Source organism: Myotis lucifugus, unplaced genomic scaffold, assembly GCF_000147115.1.
Source record: "Myotis lucifugus unplaced genomic scaffold, Myoluc2.0 scaffold_61, whole genome shotgun sequence".
In the NCBI taxonomy this organism is placed as follows: domain Eukaryota; kingdom Metazoa; phylum Chordata; class Mammalia; order Chiroptera; family Vespertilionidae; genus Myotis; species Myotis lucifugus.
In genome coordinates this window covers 1,663,626-1,686,636 of record NW_005871109.1, presented here as the reverse complement: position 1 = coordinate 1,686,636, position 23,011 = coordinate 1,663,626, and positions in this window count along the sequence as shown.

Below are 23,011 nucleotides of genomic sequence, written 5' to 3'. Positions count from 1 at the left end.
TGTGTGTTATATAACTTCTGGTTCCTTTACCCAACATGCCTAGTCCAACTTTTTTTTCCCTCCACATCCTGGGATCTGATGTATAAGTCCAATACTGCATGTCTTGTGCATAATTGTTCCAAAGGATCTATTCTGTGTACTATATGTATCAGATTAGTGTACATTGCCATATAATGTAAAAAGAAAAGTCTACATATAAATAATGCAGTCAACTATCCAAGTGTCATACCATCTAAAACACCAAATCAAATAAACCTTAAACGGTGGGGGAGAGGGGTCCTTCGCAGAGCAAGGGCAGTCCCTTCAGTACAGGAATGCCCGCATGGTCCCACACAATTCAAGGCCAACCCAGGGAAGCAGATGTCATCTCATTGGCTGGAGGAGGAGAGGACATCATCAATCAAAAGACCCATTGATTTCACAGAGTGACGGTCTCAAAAGCCCCCCCGGAGGAGACAGACATGGCCACCCTGAAGACTGCTGGTTTACATAGTGAGAAACCTGAGGAGGAGTGTAGAGAGTAAAGGGAGACTTCCGTCACCCCAGCCCTCTCTAGCCAGCATTGTGTCAAAACATAGATGCATGAGTCTAAGCACAGGCACATATGCAGCTCAAGACCTAGGGATAGTGATGGACATCGATAGTCCAGAGCCACGAAGTAAGCTTTTGTGGTACAGGAGTGAGAGTACAAAATTCAGCATGTCAGTACTGTCAGGCAGCTTAGTCTCATGTGGAAGAAATACCATGCAATCTGGCAGAAGCTATTGGATAACCAGGCTGCTCTCCTGGATAGGGAACATCTTGTTGACCCCATACATGGGGTACAGGGTCAGACACAGAGCCCAAGGGGAAAAAGAAGGGCAAGACCCATGCAGATCCCATCTGAGATTGGGGGACCTGGACAGCACCAGAGAAGCCCTTAGAAATTTTTTAGGGAGTCACTCGAAAGCATGTTTGTGTGTGTAGGGTGAGGAGGGGGGACCTGGGCAGGGGCCTCTCTTATCTGGGTCTAAGAAAAGTACTGGCTTGAATTCAGGTTGGCCTGACTTCAAACCACTAATCCTGACCACTATAAAATATTGGGAATCATACCAAACTTCTTTTTTATAACAAAGCCAAGAATTAAAGCTTTAGATACAGATACAGATATGGGCAGACCCACTGTACTGCCCCATTTCTCCTTGTCCTATCAAATGTTCAAGCCCTGCCCTGCACCTACTCTTGACAACCTTGCCCTCTCAGTAGGATCTACCGCCTTCATTCTTCTGACCTTCCCCTTTCTTCCTCACTCTGCTGTGTGTGAGACAGTCCCAGAACTTGGAAGCTAGGCACGAGGCACTATCGCTTCCTGGTAGCTCAGGGCTGGGAGGGGGAGCATATCAGGCAGACTTTGTGGAGCAAGTCAGAGTCAGGCAGAGACTGACTCTGGGGCAAGGCAGGACCTGGAAGAACAAATTGAAGATTAGGGTGATTTATGTGTTCATTTCTAGCCGTCAGTGGTGAGCTACTTTGAGGGAAAAGCCATGTCTTATATATTCTCTTATCCCTTTATGCCTTGAACAATGCCTGTCACTGTGTGTGCGTGCGCTGAATAAATGAAAAGATAAAGAGATGAATGACTGAAAGGTCCTGCCTTTGCCTGTTGAGATTGACTCAGAATTTAGGACAAGCTTGACCTTGTAGTTAGAACCATCTGCAGATCCAGCTGCAAGGAGTAGAGGAAGAGGAAGAGGAGGTGGATCTGAGATTAAATGTCTCCTTCTCCCACGCCCCAGAAGAATTTCATTGCAGGTTCCACTCCTTTGATAGTTGTGACTCAGTGCTGCCCTCGGGCAACCACCCTAGCCCCTCAATAACAACAGTGCCGCCCAGGGGCAACTCTGCCTCCCATCAGAGACACAAAAATCCCGGGGTTTCCTTCGAATCTCATCCCTGCTGTCACATGGGTCACTTATGAACTTATGAAACATCCAGTGGGTCACTCTTACTTTTCAAAATAGTTCCCAAGGGAGTTCCACACCAATGATAGACCCTGGTGAACCACTCCTGGGATCTATCAATTGCTGTTTGCAGTCACCCAAGAACCTTAGTTTCAAATAATTAGCAGCTCCCTGGGAATGCTTACCTTTGCAAAATACCGCATGCTCATTTGAGCATAAAGAAGCATAAAGAGGCTCCTGATAGGAATATCAAAATCGCCTTTGAATACCGGATAATTTATAGGTATGTTCATACCCTTCACTAAGCTCTAGGTGACAGCTTGGCATGCAATTAACAAAACAAAACAAAACCTGGCCTCTGATCTGCTGAAGAGCATATTGAATAGGCCTATCTCACAGATGGTGGGTGACTCTTGGTGCCTTTCTGTGGAGAGCGGTCATGTGGAAGAGAGTCAGTGGAGAGAAGGCCCCGGAAATATGAAAGCAGCTCCTGAGCCAGCTGCGCTGGGAAGACAAGGTTTAAAACCCAAGGCTGGCGGGGATCAGACCCTGTAGCTGGGTGTGGGGGTGGCTAGGGCCTCACTCTATGAAGGCAGTTTCTCCTGGTTACAGGACTGCTGCTGTTGCTGTGCCCCTCCCAACCCACCCCTGCTCAGTGGTGCCAGCAGGCATACCTCAGGACGAACGGGCCATAGTGTATTCACTAAAGCAGGAGTTGAGCCAATGATCATCATTACTTTTGTATCAAAATTCCAAACAGAATTCTAATGCTCATGTCCCTCCAGGCTTCCTTTTACATGTGGAAACTTCTGTATGCCATCTCTCTCACCCCAAGGTAATAAAACTCCATTGAAATAATAATAATAATGGCTAATATTAATTGTTCCCTTAAGTGTCAGAAACTACAGTGATCTTTCTAAAACACAAAGCTGATCATACCATTTTCCCACTCCTAGCCCTTCACTGATGCTTCATCACCCATGGGCTATGCCCACACTCTCCACTTACATACCTGTGTTCCATGATCTGCCTCAGCCTACCATTCTAGCTTTACTTCCTGTCAGTCTCCCCTCCCTACCCTCCCATACAGCCTCTGGTCTAGCCACACCAGCCACCCACCATTTCAGGAACAAGCCTCCTCCTATCAGGCCCCTTTCCTCTCCCTCTGCTTTCAGGGAGGCTTTTTCTTCTTTGGCAGGTTTCTACTCCACCTTCACCATATAGCTCAGAAGTCACCTTCTCTATGGTGACCTCCCTCACTCTTCCAGGAGTTTCCTTTTCCATGCTCACCTACCAGTTTGTTTTCATCTTTGCACAGTCCTACGCAAATGACTGTTTCCATATCTCACTCCTCCTATAGGCCTTAACTCCCCAAGACAGAAACTGGTGGATACATCTTTGTGTAACTAGGGTGCTGGCTGTCTCCGTGTCATGCAGCTCTGGAACGCACACTTGCTATCTGCGCTCACCCTGAGCCCACCGAGTGCCCAATGCAGTAGCTCTCGAGGACCTGTGACCCACCTGGGAGCAATGCAGACTGTGTAGGAGCGGTGAAGGGTGACTCACAGGGCACACCCCACCACAAACAACTGAAAACTGGTCATCAGTTGTCTTCCCATGAAATTTCCTCCTTGGCCATGCTACAACCAGGGGCTTTACTCTCTTCCCATCCCCCAAAGAGTACCCCATTGTGTTGGATCATTTCTCCTCTATTTTTATGTATGCATATATAAATGTTGCTTTTATACGAATTGATTTTAAAAATGCAAACAGAACATAAGAGTGAAAACTAAAATTAAAGTACCGTATCTCTTTTACACCCAGTTTCACTTTCCAGAAATGACTGCTTTCTTTACACTGTTTCTATTTTGAGTTCTGGTGGTTACCACCTAAACTTTAACTTCTATACTTAGATCTTATTTATCCATCGTAGACAATATCTACCGACTCCTCAATGAGAAATATGGTGAAATCAGCATACTTAATCCACTCCCATTTTCTTTTTCCATTCCCTCTCTCCTTTTCTTGATCTTTGTGATAGTCTTAATCTGTGTTCTTCTGGTAATTATCATTAAACTAGAGGCCCGGTACACAGAAATTTGTGTACTCGGGGTGGATCCCTCAGCCCGGCCTGTACCCTCTCGCAGTCTGGGACCCCTCGGGGGTTGTCCACCTGCTGGCTTAGGCCTGCTCTCCAGGGGATCGGGCCTAAGCTGGCAGTCAGACATCCCTCTGGCAGCCCGGAGCCCTCGGGGGATGTCCACTTGCCAGCGGGGAGCAGACCTAAGCTGCAGTCAAACATCCTTAGCGCTGCTGAGGAGGCGGGAGAAACTCCCGCCACCACCGCTGTGCTGGCAGCCATCAGCCTGGCTTGTGGCTGAGCAGAGCTCCCCTTGTGGGAGCTCACTGACCACCAGGGGGCAGCTACTGCATTGAGCGTCTGCCCCCTGGTGGTCAGTGTGTATCATAGTGACCAGTCATTCCCAGTTGTTCTGTGTTAGGGTCAATTTGCATAATACCCTTTTATTATATAGGATAGAGGCCCGGTGCATGGGTGGGGGCCGGCTGGTTTGCCCTGAAGGGTGTCCAGGATCAGGGTGGGGGTCCCGCTGGGGTGCCTGGCCAGCCTGGGTGAGGGGCTGAGGGCCGTTTTCAGGCTGGCCACACACCCTTCAGGGTGGGAATCCCCACTGGGGTGCCTGGCCAGCCTGGGTGAGGGGCTGATGGCTGTTTGCAGGCTGGCCAAGCCCCCCCAGCGGGGACTCTCACCCCATGGGAGTGTGGCCAGCCTGGGTGAGGGTCTGAGGGCCGTTTTCAGGCTGCCCACAGCCCCTTCAGGGTGGGGGAATCCTGTTGGGGTGCCTGGCCAGCCTTGGTGAGGGGCTGATGGCAATTTTCAGGCTGGCCACACACCCCAGCGACCCAAGCTCTCAGCCTCTCCTTTTTTTTCTGGGATTTATTTATCTTCTATAATTGAGACTTTGTAGCCTTGAGCAGAGCCCAGGTCTGGTTGGAAGCCTGGGTTGCCCTTGGCAACCCAGGTTCCCAGCCCCTCCTTGAGTGAAGGCCAGGACAGATGGGAAGCTTGGCTTCCTCCATTGCCAGGGGCAACCCAAGCCTCCTGCTCGCTCCAGCTCCATGGCCACCATGCATCTTAGTTGGATTAATTTGCATACTCACTCCTGATTGGCTGGTGGGCATGGCTGGTGGGCATGGCTTGAGCATAGCAGAGGGATGGTTAGTTTGCATGTTTCTCTTTTATTATATAGGATAATACACTTAAGCCTCTATATCCTGATCCATCAAATTTATACATATTTATACACTTGCTCTCTATTAAATGCACTTGCAGTGTCATTCACTTTTGCCCTTATGTCATTCTAATTTTTTCAACTTATCATATTTTAACATGTCAAGGTATTCATAATATTTGAATGTTGTAGTACAATCATAATTGAGTTTTCTTGTCTATAGGTTGGTTTCTAAAGTAGAAAAATAATACACAGAATTCAAATAATATGACTATGTAACAATTATTCACAGTAAAACCAAGTGGTGTGGCTGGGTTATAAGAGGTTCTGGGACCATTTTGAATTTTACATCTTTTATCACCTTTAAAAATAATGGAAATTGGTCCATTCAAGATTCTCTCTTCCTCTTCAATCTGTGTTAGTAATATGTACTATGCCAGGCCATCATCTTGTTTCTCTAAATTCTTGAATTTATTGTCACAGGGTTGAATCTCCCTGTTTTGTTCTTTCTCTCTCTCTCTTTCTCTCTCTCTCTCTCTCTCTCTCTCTCTCTTTTTACTCATTTAGGTTTCTTAAGGGCTTAGCTTTTTAAGGAAGAAGCTTTTAGGTTTATTTAAGCTTTTAAATAAGTGTTATGGTTACATTTTAATAAAATACATTTTAATAAACTAATATTTAATTAAGTTTCTTTTGGTTTATTATTGCTTCACCAGTTCCTTAAGGCAAGTCCTTAGTTTCCTTACTTTTTAATCTTTCTTCGCTAATTGTGAGGATGTTATAGGCCATAAATTTCCCCTGAGGACTGCCTTTGCTGGGTCATTGGTTTTTGGCTTTGTGTTTCCTTTTCTTTATTGCTTTTTAGCATAGAAATTTCTCTTTTGATTTCCTCATTGAGCCAAAGACTATCTAGGTGCATATTTCTTAATTCTTAAGTAAATATTTTCTTTCATCTTTTAATAATTAATTTTAAAGGTATTAGATTATGATAAAAATTTTTGCTCCTCAAATTGCTACTTTAAAATATGTTGAAAGTTTTCTTTTTGGCTTGGTAAGTGATTTCTAATGTGTTTGCTGCAAGCAAATATAATCTTCAATAAATAAGATGGAAAAACAACCTTTATTATTCCCAGTATTGGGCGGAATAACTAGTAGGTGACGATTGTATGGCTCATTTGGGCAAGCAACATAGATGGACTTATTTTCTTCTCAGTGAATGTGATGTCAGTTGATGGCAGCTCCATCCATGTTTGTTCTCAGCCAAGGACCTTGGAGTTTGCTGGACTCCTCTTTTTCTCTTACTTTCCAATTAGGCAATACTGTATATTTAAAAGATAGCCAGGGTCCAACCACATGTCATCACTTCCACTGCCATTACCCAGGTGCAAACCCCATCCTCTCTCCCTACAATCAGTAGGCTCTTAACAGGTCTCCCTGGCTGCCACTCTCCCCGTACAGCAGCAATGGGATCCTCGTAACAGTAAGGAGAGCATTTCCTCACCATAGTTTCCTTTTTCGCGGAGAAGGCCCTTGGTGGGTGGCTGGCCTTCTCCTGACAGGCTGGCCCAGCAGGGAAACTCGGGATGTGTGGGCAGCCACGCTGGAGGGGAGGAGGGGGGCTTGCCCCAGGTGTCTGCGTTGAGAGACTGCATCGGAGCACTCTGGGAACTCTCTGAAAGAACCAGGAGACACTTTGAGGGAAGCTATTTATTGACAATCCAGTTGCAGGGTTAATGCCATTATTATTTGGAAAAGGGAAGTGTGATTTTCTTGATAGCAGGTTTTCAAGGTCGGAATCATTTATATTACAGTGCATTTTGCAAAATGTTCTTGCCCAGATTCATCTTCAGGAATGAATGATTTACTTGCAGTGCTTTAGTGTGAACTTTCCTGTTTTGGTTGTTTGTTCCAGAGGAGAAGATAGTGACATTTTCCTCTCAGCCAGAAGCTCGCTGACGGAGCTTACAATATCACCATCTGACTGACGCAAATGTGTGGGTTCCTCTGAGCTGCGCACTTTGTAAACCAACCAAGGCTGGAGCCTTTGTTCCAGCTCTTCCAAACCGAGTGGGGGAGGCCTCCTGAGTTGGAGGATGGCCACTCTATTTCACTGGAAGAGCAGTTACCTGATACTGCACACACCGGGATGAACACAAGCAGCCTTTATCTGGGTTACCCGATCACAGTTCTATGCAACTTTCATTGCTGGCTTGGCTGCAAGAGACAGGAAGGGGTTTCCAAGGAAGCCTCAGGTATAACAACACTTTCCCGAGTCAACAGCCTTCACTTTCCAGACACTGCCTTCCCTGTCATGAGCTGAGACCCATGTCATCTTTTACCTAAGGAACCTCACCCTGGGGTGTGTGTGTGTGTGTGTGTGTGTGTGTGTGTGTGTGTGAGAGAGAGAGAGAGAGAGAGAGAGAGAGAGAGAGAGAGAGAGAGAGAGAGAAATGTTCCCAGGATCTATATAGCTTGTCCTCATTTTTTACACCTCAAAAATATTTTGGAAAGGAACTTTTCTACAATGTGTCTTGGGCGGCTTCCTGTCCCCACTTCCCTGCACAAACACAGGGCTGCTTCTGTGCATAAAACAAAAATGATTTCAGAAAGCAGAGCTGAACAGGCCAGGAGCCTTGGCCCAGCGTCAGCAGCCTGCCTGTGTCAGGAGGGAGGGAGACCGCGTCTCTATTGAGCATTTTCAGTGAGCCACTTTGCCTGTTTACTCATCCAAGTTTTGTCTTATCTTCTCCTTTATATGATTTCACAGAGACTCAGAGTGGTTATGGAAAGGCTCATGGCCCCCTCCTTAGTCCAAATTCCTATTCCTCTGACCTGGATTCTTGCAATGGCTTTCTAAGGAACTTCTCCACTTGAAATCTTTTTACCCTGTAGCTAAAATGAAGTTTTCAAAGTGCATATCTGATCAGGTGGTGACTCATACATTACAACCACCACCCCCCGCCCCACTGCTACAACTCCTCCATTGTCATCCATGCGCTTGGCACAGGACCTCATGCCCGATGGCAGTGGTCGGCAAACTGCGGCTCGAGAGCCACATGTGGCTCTTTGGCCCCTTGAGTGTGGCTCTTCCACAAAATACCATGTGCGGTATTTTAAATATGAGGGAAGCTTTTCTCAACAGGTTTCAGGAATTCAGAAACAGTAAAGCAACGTTAGCCTTTGTTAAAAAACCTCTCAATGCTACTGTAACAATTAAATTTTTCTCCCTTTAATATTGACATTGGCAACTTTGAAATGCAGTTGCTGGATTTAAAAAACAAAGAACTGTGGAGCTCGAAATTTGAACGTCTTTGTGCTGATATAGAAATATTGGAGAAAAACAAATGTGAACTTAGTTCACAGCACAAGTGGTCTGCTTTGAAAGACCTGGAGAAGGAAGATATGTTGATTTTTAACACCTGGAATAGTATTCCTGACTCATAATCAACTGAAAAAACTAGCATTTGCTGTTCTTTCCTTATTCGGGTCTACATATTTATGCGAACAATCATTTTCAAGCATGAACCTTATCAAGAGTAAATTGAGAAGTCGTCTTATTGATGAGAACCTGGAATCGTGCCTAAGATTAAAAACAACAACATACAAACCTGACTTACCCAAACTTTCCAAGGAGATGCAAGGCCATTGTTCACATTAGTGTTCGTCAGTCATTGTCATGATTTAATTTTATGGATATTGTAAGGTAAATTGTAAGGAATTTAATTTTATCAATAAATAATATCGTTATTAAGTATGATATCAAGTTTTATTCAACATACCTATAGTTTAACTAAGACTTAAAACTTTAAGTAAAGTTTATTAAGTTAATTTTAGGGAACGTTGTGGAGTGAAAGAAGATGTAGTGTCGAGGATTGAGAAAGGTATGTTGAGATGGTTTGGACATATAGAGAGGATGAACGAAAGGAGATAGACGAAACAAGTATACAAGACGAGTGTGGATGGGAGAGTTGGAAGGGGTCGACCTCAGCGAACGTACCTCAATCAGATTGAGGACGTTTTTAGCAAAGGCCAGCTTAGGAGTACCCTAATTAAGTGAATAACAATGTACCTACCTATATAGTTTAAGTTTAAAAAATTTGTCTCTCAAAAGAAATTTCAATTGTTGTACTGTTGATATTTGGCTCTGTTGACTAATGAGTTTGCCGACCACTCCCCTATAGTAACCAATGCAGATTGCATGATCTGTCCCCTCCTCTCTCTTCAGCCTCATCTCATCCTCCTTTCCTTTCACCCTCTGGGCTTTAAACCAACTCTTTGTGCCATGTTTCTCTGGCACAAGACCTTCCCCCATGCTATTGCCCCCACCTCAGGAGCCACTGGGGGCCCTTCTCTCTGGCCCCACCCAGGCCTCAGTTCACTCCTGTTTGTCCTTCAGCTGACAGCTCCCCTGTCTCCTCCCCCAGGTAAGCCTGGACTTGCTCCCCAGCTGTGTTACACCCACTTAGAGGCCTGTGTGTGCTGCTTTCAGAGCACTTGCCACCATTTACAAAGAGCATTTTTATTTTATGAGCATTTGATTATCTTCTGACTTCCTTACCAGACTGGCATGGACTGGGTCTTTTGTTTTACTCACCATTGTATTTTGGATGCCTCCCATAGTGCCTGGTCTAAGGTAGGCACTCCATACTCATTGTGTAAATATAACTGAACGGGAATGAATGAAATAAGACCTGAATGAATGGTAGGTCAGGATTTAAACTTCATACTCTGTGCTCATCCATTGTCTACACCCCCTCTTCTAACCATTGGCCTCCTGAATTTAAAATCATTGGGTAAATGTCCTCCAACGTGCTCCTTTTCTCAGGATGAATAAACATGCAATTGCTCGTGTCTTTTCTAGCTGCTTAAAAATTTGCTGTTGATACCAAAACTTTTCCCTTGGATGCTTCCCTTTTTAGAAAGTTCACTTGTGAGCTTTGAATAGGGGTGCTTTTTCCTGCTCCCACATCTCACTCCCTTCTATGCCAGTGTTCGGGCTGAGAATAGCCTTCTCTGCCCTCCTGACCTAAGACTCAGCCTAAGGCGCATGTCACAACAGTTCTTCCCAGGGAGGCAGGGGATGGGAAGGGTGAGCCATTATGGAGCACAGGTGAGTGAGCACCCGTGAGTCGGAAAATTAAGGCGCAGATCAACAAGAGAGCCACTGTCAGGGCACCGACTTCACTCCATGTTAAAGAAATCATGTGAAAGGTTGAGGGCTGGGGGAATGTGTGGTGGATCCCATCTTCAAGTTCTAGCAGTTTCCTTGAAAGCATTTAAAGCTTTAAGCCATTCTTTTTGCAGCTAGAGCACAACCTTTTTGCAGCCAACCTAATCAACAATTACTCAGAACCTGCCATGGTTCAGAGGCTGTGCGAGGCCCTGGGGACACGGGGCTGAGCGGTGTGTACAAGCCTCCTCGTGCAGAGTAGAAGCCACACCAAGACGAAGGTGATAGCACATGGTATTAGAGAAAGGTGACTGCTGTAGGGACAGGGGGGAGGGAACACATAATGCTGTCAATGGAGGGGGGCGTGTGGTGAGACAGGCCAGAAATGTCTCTACATTTTAGTAACATTTTAGTGGGATTTTAAAGATAAAGAGATTTTCATCAGACAAGGCAGGAAAGGGTAACCCAAACCGAGGGGAGAGCTTGAGCCAAGTGCCGGGCTGGAAGCAGAGCGTGTTTTGGAAGAACAGTGGATATTTTTTATAGCTGAAGCATTGGGTGCGTATTACACAGAACGTGACTGTAATTTATAAACTGAGTCACTTTGGAAAGTCAAGCGGCATGCTATTAACAGTGATGGCAGGATGACAGTGTAAACCCAGACTATTCCAGGCAAACTAGACCATGTGGCTACCTAGTTAGAGGGGAGTGTGGCCATGACTGGACATTGGACTGGGATGTGAGTGGGACAGGGCTGGAAGGGCTGAAACCTGCTCAGGACCCAGAATTTGACCCTCAAGGCCTGGAAGTGTCACTGAAGGGTTTTAAGCAAGGTAGTGATGAGGGTCTCCCGCATTGCAGGAAGATCACTAGGGTAGCCATACTAAGGAGAGACTCAAGGTGTGCAGAAAAGGAACTAGGCTGCAAGCTTTACAAGGAGAAAGATCACATCCGTTTATTTGGAATTTATGTCCAACACCGTGGCTAGCACAATGGCAGGCATAGAGAAGGAGCTTAACAAAAATTTCAAATGCAAGGCCTTCTCTGACCTCTGTCTTTAACATTGCAACCCCTCCCCTACCCGTTATGACCAGTACTCCTTTTTCCCCTTCTCTCCATGGCTTATAACTCTCCAACATGCTGTGTGTGTCTCTGTGTGTGTGTGTCTGTCTCTGTGTGTGTGTGTGTGTGTGTGTGTATACACTCCTAGAATGCAAGCTCCACCAGGGCAGAGATTTTGATCTGTTTTGTTCACTGCCAGTTCCCTGGTGCCTGGTGCAAGGAAGACACGCGATACATATTTGTTGAAGGAAAGGAGGAGGAAGGAGGAAGGAGAGATTTGTTTGGCGTCTCCGACAACTGTGCGGGTGTGAGAGATGAGGATCTGGAATGGGCAGTGTGGTAGAGACAATGAGAGAGAACTTGAAACCAGACTTGTTTGCCCAGACCTTCCTCCTGGGATCACCTTGCGCGGAGCCTCTTCACTTTGCAGTTCTTTCTGTAGCTGCCTGTGCTGGGATCTGCAGTGAGTCTGTGTGGAAGGAATCCCAGGCCCCCTGGCTGTAAATCATTAACATCTCCTCTGCCCTCTGTCAGACTGCTCAGCCAAGGTCACCGTCATTTCCTGCCCAGCCTGACTCCCAAGTGCTCATAGCTTACCCGCCAATGTTTGATGAAAGGATGGCATCGGCCACCTGAGCAAAGGGAAAGGAACATAAGTTCATACAGTTCATTTCCAAGCACTTTTTTTTCAGTCCATGAGATTTAGGCCCCTTTTCTCTACAACTAGACAGCCCTCTCCAATGACTCTCTCCCCTCCCAGACCTGCTTTGAGGGCCTCTTCCTGAGCTGGTGGGCCTCACGTCCAGCACGGCCCTCTTTCTCTCAGGCTCTTTCATATCTGCTTTGTGACTTGCTCTAGCTGAGCCTTAGCCTGCCCCCAAAGAAATTGGATGAGTGGGCCTTGGTATCTTCCCTCAGGATACATTCAACCCATGGCTAACCCACTTCCCGAACCCTAAATAAGTGTGTAAGGCCTTCCAATCTGCTCAGGTCCCCATCTGGGCCAAGTGTCAGTTCCAAGGCTGCATGACAGTTTCTTCTGGGAACCCTATGGGCCATCCTTCCTGTCAACAAAACCCCTGGCGACCTGCCCAGGCCTGCCTGGACGTGCCGGGGACGGTGTGGCGGTAACAGATCGGGCTTCTCTGTCACAACCACATTCCACACTGTGCTGGCGCTGGGTGGGGACAGAGGAGTGGGCCGGGGGCTGTTGTGATTAGAATATAACACGTAGGCCCTGCCATCTGGAAAGGGCTGCTGATAGGGACGACATGGAGACTGAGGACATCTGAGGACAGCAGTCAGCAGACCCAATGGGGCAGATGTAAGGGTCAGGGTGGAATTCTAAGGCAGGTCTGCCGCCAGCAGTGAGAAAGAAGCTAAGAGATTCCTGTGGTGGAATCCAAGAGTCTGGATGCAGAGGCTGCAGAGGAATTAAAAATGAAGAAGACAGATATACACTTACATGCACATTTCTAAGAGTCAGCCTGTTGGGAAACGGGATCCACGAGCAAAGGCCAAGACTGAAGATGCACAGAAGGGCACAAGTGATTATTTTAGTCCTAGACCCGGCCGCTGGCAACCCCTCTCACTCCATTTTCAGGAACATACTCAGTTCGGTTTCTGTTTAGGACCTGTGCTCACCTAGAGGTACCCACATATTTCCCCAGGTTTAACCTTCCATTGGAATTGGTTCTGATAGCTGGAGTTCATGGCTCACTCATTGATTCACAAGCTTATTGGGTCCTCTGGCGGGTCCTGCGTTGGCCCTGAGATAGTGCTGTGGGACAAAAACACAGTCCCTGCCTTTCAGAAAGCTCCCAGGCCAGTGCAGGGGCTGGCTAGAGGATAGGGAATTACAACTCATCGTGATCAGTACTGTATTAAGGGCATGCCCTGGCGTCCACAGGAGCACATCTTGGGTTTGGCCCCTGATAGATTAGTGCATAAGCAATTTTTCAAGTAGTGCTCCCAGGAGAAATCAAAAAGACATTGGGGAAGCAGGACAGCATAGAGGAAGAGGCCCAAAAAGGGTGAGATTGGAGGCATAAGTCCCACTGAGAGTGGTTTCCAGCTGACCCCAAAGGGGAACTCTAGGGTATAAGCCAGGTCTCAGAGTTGCTTCCAACCAGAGGGAAGAACATGGGCTTTCAGACTCTTCTGCTGCTGGTCATTAGCTAGGGACTGCTGTGAGGACAGGCACATGTATCCCCAGACCCTACCATGCCACTGCCAGGGGGCCCAGGGCACCTACCCTGGAGAAGAATCGCAGGTATAAGCTGTAAGAAACAAAAACATTCTGAAAGGGAAACAGAGGGGTATGGAGAAATAGTAAAGGGATCCCAGGCATCTGATGGAGCATCGATGTCTGATACAGGCACCCAAGCCAACTATATGGGCCAAGACAGACTTCCTGAGGAGGTCACACCACACCCAGGATGATGGATGGGAGTTATGCAGGCAGGGGTATGTGAGAGGCTTGAGGTGGGGAGTTGGTAGAGAAGAACCTCAGTGCAGGGAGCAAATGCCCTGTGATAACCACCTCCCTTGGGTGGCTACTTTTTTCAGGTGTTAAGCAATTTGTAATTACTAAGATAACAGCATTGAGATAACCATCTCTTCTTAAAAAATAAAACAAAAAACACATGCTATTACCTAGTTTCCTTGGGGGAGGGGGGGATGTTGTTGAGAACGATGTCTACTTCAACATATTTGTGAATTAAAATATAGAGAGAGACGTAAAATCAGAGAGAGCAGTTGCTCACTCCTAAGTGTGCATTCATGAGTCCTGCCTCCTCTCTGGTATATATATGGTAGGTGTTTTGTTTTGTTTTCGGTCCCTTCTGTGTTAGTCAGGGTTCTCTAAAGAACCAATGAGATTAATATAGATTGTATATCATACATATGGTATATGTACAACCTAAGGAATTGGCTCACGCAGTTATGGAAGCTGAGTTCTGCAGGGTGAGCCATCAAGCAGAGACCAGGAGAGCTGATGGTGTTGCTCAAGTCTGAAGGCTGGCAGCTCAAATCCCAGGAAGAGCAGATGTTTCAGTTTGAAGGCAGGAAAGAAAGAAAAAAATGAATGTCCCAGCTTGAAGGAGGTCAGGCCAGAGAATGTTTTCTTTCTCAGGAGAAGGTCAGACTTTTTGTTCTATTTAGGCCTTTAACTGATTGGATGAGGCCTACCTATATTACCAATTCAAATGTTGTTCTCATCCCAAAACATCCTCACAGAAACATCCAGAATGTTTGATTAAAGTCTGGGCACTCCAAGGCCCAGTCAAGACACGTAAAATTAAACATCACACCTTCCTAAAGAAATTCAAAGCCATTTGTGAACCAGGGGAGTGGAATTTCTTTGGATGTGTGGGTCTTTCTTGAGGCTGCCAAACTTCCACTACATAGAAATTAGTAAGAAAAGTCCTTCTTCTTACCCTAATGATCAGACAGCTCATTCCCTGAGACATTTCGCTAATTGAGGCTTAACGGCATGACTATTCTCATTTTCCTCATTTTATTGTGTTTGAACTTTTAAAGAATAGTCAATTGCTCTGTAGTATGAATGGTAGACACAAGTTTTATCTGATTTTAATCCAAGAATGAGCCTTTCTTGAGCTTTTCAAATAGCCATTTATAGTTCCTTTAATCAAGGAAACCACACCGAATGATTAAGATTTCTCTGTGATTCCAAGGCACCTCCCCCAAAAGAAAAGAAAAATGCTCAGCTGTGAAAATGTGAAACTGAGCTGTGATTTTGTATGCTAAGGAAACTTATCATCTAAGAGTCATTTTAAGAAAGTAAATAAAAGATACACACCTTCATGTGACCCCGATATAAAGGGGGGGAAAAGTTCTACCATAACAGATATCAATCTAAGGAAAACCCCAGATGATGCTCTCATGGTCACATCAATACAGCAGTGGGGTTGTAATTATGCTGGTTCTTTTCCATATGACTCTGTTGGAGTCAGATCGGGCAGTGACCATGACCCTCCCAGGATGGCAGCTGGACGTGAGCGGGTATTGAACTCTATAGTATTGAATGAGGGGCCAGAGCCTAGAGGAGGATCCTCAGATTCTATCTCTACTACCAAAGGGAAGAAGAGAATGAAAGCGTATAGAGAGATAAGTGAAGCCAATCCATCTTGCTCCCCTCAATCTTAACTGTGATGCCCCTGGATATGTGCAGACATAATCTAATGGTCAATGTTCACTTGCAGAAAGAGGAACTCCCCTGTACCTGGCTGGAAGGGCACTAGGTTTACAGAATCAATGGCAGAACTGAAGAATCAGACTCTAGGTTGAGCCTCCAGGAATGACAACTAAAATCACACTGTGGATCTGGGTCTCAAGGGCTCTGCTGCTCCCCCCACGATCAGGAAGTCACTTCCACTAAAGTGGGAACATGCACCTGCTGGCTCCAGAACCATCATGCTTTAGCCACGACCTGTCCCAGCCAAATGGATATGCTGTGAGCACGTCTCGCCTATGGAATTAAGTCCTCCAATCAGTATAACACAGCATCAGGGAGGGGGGACCTGAGTCACACTCAGAACCCGAGCTAAAAGTGTGTGGGCTGTGTAGTGTTTAGCTTTCAGCCTCGTAGTGCAAAATGGCCCTCAGAAGAATTGAGCCCATGAAACAGTACAGGCTCCAATGATGTGGTGGGCAGCTCGGGTCAGGTTCGGGGGCATGCACTTCACCTCTTTGATCGTCAATTCTCTAATCTGTAAAAATGTAGGTAAGGCTTACCTTAAGAGTTAAATGAAAGCACAATTCAAAGTTTCCTTAATAATAAGTCCCATAAATGTTAGGTTCCCCTTAAACTTGGAAGGACTAGAAATCCAAGTTGTGACTAACGCATATCAGTCAAATTGATTCTTTTAGGTATGCCTGCGTAATAGTTATTTTAAGGTATAAATATCCAATGCAGCCAACACTGGCCGAGTTCATACTCTGTGCAAGGTGCTGCCCAAAACTCCACTGTGCTATACAGATGGGGGAGGTGTGCTTTGTCTGTGTTTCCCAGAGGCTGCCACTTATAGGAGTTTGGGGTCACATTACCTGGGATCTGGAATTAGGGACCCAGGACACAGCTCCATCAGCACTCTATTACTCGGGCTCTCTCTCTCTCTCTCTCTCTCTCTCTCTCTCTCTCTCTCTCTCTTTCTCTCTCTCTCTCTCCCCCCCATCTCTGCTTCTCTCTCCACGTCAACCTCATCCTCCAAAACTGACTTACTCTCTAAAGATTGACCTATGCTCCCCAAAGTTGTGGGCTCCTATCTTCCCTGCATTACCATCTGTGAAAAATTCTTCTTAGCTCCAGTTCAAAAAATCCCAGGGAACTATTCTGATTTATCTGGTTTGGATCATGTGCCCATTCCTGGACAACTTCTACGGCCAAGGAGGAGGAGGTCAGTCTCCCCTAAAACCATGTTGGAGTGAGGGGATCAAAGTGCTCCAAATGAAAAAGGTCTATTTCTAGAAGAAGGAAGGAGTGCTGGTTGGACAGATTAATACACACTCATCATGGGGGACTTTGATTACTAAGGGACCACGTGCTATGGCCCGAGTAGGCAGCATCCAGCAAAGACAGTCATTCACAAGTTCAGAACGAAGAGAAAAACTCCTCAATGAGTGGACAAGCAGTTACAGAGGCCAAGCAACCAACCAGCCACCTACAATAAATCCCATGATAATTTCAAAAATGTCACAGAGAGGGAGGCATTGGTAACGAATAGCCCATATAGACTCAGGATCAGAACAAACAGGATTATCTATAGGTTGCAAAATTTGGGAAAAATTCAAGTTCTCTGAGATTCAGTGGTCCCATCTATTAAGTAAAAAATTCATACCTTCCTTGCTGGTATTGAGAAGATTAAACAAGGTAACATAGATAAAAGGACTAAAACAATTTGCTTCCTCCTCCCCTGCCCCAAGCCAGTTGAGGAGTTTCTACGAATAATAAAGCAGAGTTTCTGGAATATGCAGGACTTGAAAAGTGCTTCGGGAGAAGTAATGCTTTCTTTCCCAACACCTGGTATTAAGGGGCAACACATGAGATGATTGATTTTTTTTTTCATTTATTACAAAGCTGGTTTGGCACCTCTGCCAGTTCTGTTTACACCCCTGTGGCAATTATCATCAGCACCACTCCCCTGGCACAGACCGCAGAGGGCATTGTTCAATTAGTTATTGTTTGATGTGTGTGAATTCCGCCCTCACCAGTGACCTAGGGCACTTAATTTAACCTCTCTGAGCCTCCTCCTCCAAATTTGGAAAATGAGGTTAATAATGCTTTCTTCAGAGCTGTTGTGAGGTTAAAGATAATGTACTAATGCACCTGGCACATATTAGTCCTAACACATTTCCCTGCTCATTTTCTTCTCTTTGCCTCCAACCCTAATCAGAGCACAGAGTCCACTAGAAATCTCTGCTCCACTAACATGAGAAGTTTGACTTTTGTTTTGCTAACAAGTCCAGCACAGGTACAGTACCTCTGTTGAGAGCTAGACACCTCTATGTAACATGAAGCCACAAATTCCCTGGCTTTTATTTTATTTTACTTTAGTATGTTTTCCTGGTCCCTGGTCCTGGCTTTTATGGCTACCCAGTAGGGATAGGTTTTTGCCTTGGATAATGGCATCAGCCACTATCTGGGATCGTGATCTAAACTCAGTGAAACTTGATGCTATTTCCTATGGGCTCTGGCTATTTCCCTGGGAGATAGATGCTGGAGTCTGAGTTTGTCACCTAATCTGGATCCTGTGGTTTGGACTGTTGATTATCTCCTCGCAGAGGGCACTCCCTACTATTGCCATGGTCTTAGCCTGTCTTGTTCTAGCTTTGTTTCCTTCTCCACCAGCTGATCCCCCAGCCGAATCCCTAGCATTGCCTAGTGACTCACCTCTCCAGGTTTTAACAGTGAACTCTGCCTTTAGATAGTCAGGACTGGGCATCAACTAGGTTTTTCAATGACAGCTACAGTGAGTTTGCTAAATCAGCCTGTGTCCATACCAGTTGGACTGAATTACCATCAGCATAGCCCAAGACTTCTTAAGGGGCCCTATGATAAGGTGTATTGTGTCAAGCCCGTTAATTATCTACCTTCTTAACTAAATAAAATGAACTTGAAAAATACAGACTATGGTTACGATTAACCAAAATGTCCAAGTTACTATTGTATGGGCTACAGACAAACCAGTTCTTTGTTCTGTCTTATGATTTTGCTGTTACTGAATCCATGTAGTGGATCTATATTAATATTAGTTAAGTTTTAACTTAGCTTGTCTAGTGTTCATTTTAAACCTGTAGTCTATCATACAACATACTCTCTACCCTTCCCAGCTTTACATCACCTCTAGATTTGATAAGCTGGTCATCAACCTTTGACAAAAGTACTAAGGAAAGTGTTGCATAGAGCAGGATCAACAGTGAAACATTATAACATGTCACCACATCAGTATTTTCTTGAATATTTTCAACCAGCTGTTTGAAGCTCCCTGTACCTAGCTCCCCTTTCTCCATCTGACTCAAAGTGTTTTGTGGGCATCAAGATGTACTACATTTATGGCTTTTTTCTAGTTTACACATCTAATAATTCTGCCCCAAATCACTTTGGTTCTTCGTTAACCCATGCTGCCTCCTAGTGACCACTGCACACACTGGATATTCTAAAACATTACCAAGTGGTCAGCATTGGGAAATTCTGCTCCCAGTATTGTCCATCATAAAGGAAAAAGTCAGCAATAGCAGGCTTAATAGAAACTAGCCTTCTACCAAAAAAAAGTCTTTGTACCATGCTCTATACTGCGAAGAAAGGATTTGTAAGTCCTTCTTGTATGGCTGTTCTCCAAATACCCAATTCCGGCAAGCCCACCAATAGGGTGGGAGGGTGTCCTGATCATCACCTATAGATGCATCTGTGGAATACTAAAAAAATTTCCATTCTCGGAACATTTTCTATGAGCTAGACTCTGCTGAGTGATCTAAGAAAGTAAAATCCTGGTTCTCTTACAGACAGCAACAATCTTATGTCTCTTTTCCTCAGTTTCTATATCTAAAACAGAGATATTGCTATCCGCCTTAAAGACTTGTTACAAGGAGTAGAATAAGTTAAGCACCCAGCACAGGGCCATGAATATAGTAAGAGTTTGTTTTTCCCCTCTCTTTTTTATTTTTAAAAATTCTTACCCTATTACTGATTCTGCCTGGAGAAATACCTGTTATGAAAGAAAAATCAAATAATCATTTAGTGCCTAAAGGGATTTCAATAAATTCCAGCATCCTATTCTTTGTTTTAAATATATTTTTATTGATTTTAAAGAGAGAGGAAGGGAGAGGGAGAGAGAAAGAGAAACACCAATGCGAGAGAAACATCAATTGGCCACACCAGGGATCGAACCTGCAACCTTGGTATGTGCCTTGACTGGGAATTGAACTGGTAACCCTTTGGTATACAAGATGATGCTCAAACAACTGAGCCACACTGGCCAGGGCTCCAGCATTCTAGTCTTAAGAATAGGAGGTAAGAACCAAAGAGCAGAAATAAGCAGATACTAGTCGACAAATGCAGTAATAGCAATAGAATCTTCTATATGCAAGGCACTTGGCAGGTTGCACAGACTTTACATAAATTATTTCTTTTGATCCTCACAATAACCCTCTGAGGTGGGCAAGGAAGCAAGTATTATTCTTTCCATTCTACAAATAATGAACCAAAGGCACAAGGCTTTTAAAAGACTTAGCCAAGGTTATAGTGGAACTGTGCCTTAAACAAGCAAGTTTAGCACTTGAATAGATTGAGGTTATGTCCTCTGGGTAATAGTGTAATTGTCAGAGTCCTCTGGGGATCTCTGTTGGAACCAGTTTCTTAGACATGTTCCACAAGACTTAGAAAGCACTATGAATGTTGACTTTCTCAGTCTTCAAATGAAACTAAGGTTAATTTTTAGCTGCAAATTCAATAGGTACAATTTATAGGGTGACTCCCAATTCTTGTGTGATTGAGCCACAATATCACAGTTAATGTATTTTTAGGAAAAACAATTCCCACTTATGATAGAATAGTAAATTTGGGAGATATTTGATTATATAATGACTTTGATTTGAGAGGCGATCTGGATTCCAGTCCTGTCCTTCAGTAACTATGCATGTAAATTTGGGCAATTAATCTCTCTTAGTTTCAGTTTCCTCATTCATGAAATGGTGAATAATGCACAGAAATTTTTGTATTAAACAAGAAAATATATATAAAGACACCTGCCTAGTGCCTGACACATAGCAGGTATTCAATAATTAATTGTTGGTACATTTTCCTGCTTCTCTTTTTTTCCCATTCTTGTGAGTCTCAATTTCACCACTTACAAAATCAGAATAAGGGATAGATCAGTGGTTCTCAAAGTGTATGTCCTAGATGAATAGCATCAGCACTACCTGGAACTTGTTAGAAAAGTTTGAGGTCCCATTCCAAACCTCCTGAATCAGAAACTCAGGATGGGGCTCAGAAATCCGTGTTCCAAACTCCATAGTCCCCAATGATCCCTACTTCCTGGAATTCACACCCTTGTAGTCCTGTCCTACCTTGAACTAGAATTGATCTGATGACTAAAATACCTCAGAAGTGAAGATAAGTCTCTTCCAAGATTAGATTACGAAATGCACTGTGGCTTTTGTCTTTGTTATTCTCTTGATCTTTCTGGGATCACTGGCCTTGGGAAAGCCAGCTGCCAGATTTGTAGGACATCCAGGCAGCTTTATGGAGATGCCTACGTGCGAATAAGGGAAGCATATCATCCAGCCCAATCAAGCCTTCAGATGACTGCAGTCCTCACAAACACCTTGACTGCAATCTCATCAGAGACCTTGAGCCAGAACTCTTCTGCTAAGCCACTCCTGACCCTCAGAAACTGTGAAACCATACACTTTTATTTTACGATGCTAAGTTTAGCATCGTAATGTAATAATTTGTTATACAGCAATAAGTAACTAATGCTCCAGCCCTCCTGGTGATTCTGATGCACACTGAAGTTTGAGTACCACTGGGAAAGATAATTCCTAAGCTTCTTTTCAGCTCAAAAATTTTGGAATTTTGTGGTCAATGTTGGGAATTAAAAAACAAACAAGAAGTGCCTCCTTATCCTTACACCAAACAAAAGAACATTGGCCTCTGGAGTACTGCTTGTAGGCCTGGCCATTGAAATTCAAGGAGAACTGGGCAAACCTGGAGAAGTTCCAGAGAAGGGCAGCTGAGAGAAGAGGAAGCCTAGAGCCACTACCTTCCCATGGATTCTAAGACAAACAGGACTCCATTGTTGGGAAAAGTTGGAAATGCCAAAGTCTCAAAATCACACGTCACAAGGTCAAGACTGTGGGCTTATTACCTCAAGATCAGGAAAAGCAGTGTTCATGGCAGCAAATGTAGTAGAAATGACCCAGACTCTAGAGTGAGATAGACTGGCTTCTGCTCCATAGAAGCCACTCCCTTGGGGAAAATGTTGTCATCTCCCTGAGTCTGGAGAAAGGGGAAAGATTATTTTCTTGGTGGCCCAAGGGTGAGAATTCACATCCATCTGCTTTAAGACCCTACCCCTCAGCAGATGTTCAAGGAGTGGCAACTCTCCTTAGAAATGAATGTGAGGAAAGGTGGCCTTTGTGTGAGTGCCACTTCACACGTCATCTGTACTTTTGTATTGCTGGAGGCAGTCTAAGCTAAGCCTCCAACTGGAGTCAATCTGGGTTTATATGAATTGGTGAGTTGGTTTATAATTGGCTAAAAGGCAAATGACAGATGTTTGAGTAATGCTTTGTGCTTCAGAGGTTGACATCGCAGAGACTGAACATCCCAGCCTCAGGCACACTGTTTCTTAGTACCCTCCCACCACCTATCACCAGCATGGAGCAGAACCCTGAAGGAATGGACCACTAGCGTGCCCAAAGGAGTGGGTGTAGGGGTGGGGAGGATGGGGCGATGGCACATCCAATACCAAGGATGAGTTTGCTGCTTCAAGCCTGCATGTTTCCAGGGGTGTTTCAGACCGTGGCTTTTCTCTCTCTTTAAGCTTGGCTTGGAACTGAGGAGTAACTCCTCTGACCGCCTCCGCCCACTTTACTGGGAGCCATTGTCCCTGAGTGCAAATTCCCTCTTGAACATTACAAATGCCCATAGTTGCCTGGCTTCCCCTTCAGAAACCATGCAGATTACTTTAAGTGTTCAGCCCAGGGAGTAGATCATTCATCTCACCTTCCATTTGCTATCTGCCTTACAGCTGTGCCCCTGATGTGCCGTAGCTGTTTTCTGCCACAATGCTATTGTTTGGGCAGATATTCTCATCTGGTTACACGACTGTTGAAACTTGCCTGTAAAACGATGAGCCATTTGCGGCAGTTCCATAGCCAAGGGAATTAGTCGCTATTAAAATCATGTTCAAACCGGGGCGTTGCCAAGGTGCTGACACTGGGGAAGCTGCCCGAGGGGCTTGGCTCCTTAACAAAGACTCAAAGATGGCAGGATCTCAGTGGGGTTTCTAAATCATGGGCGGACATACAATTTGAGGTTGAGAAGTCACCTGGAGACCACTCCAAAGCCC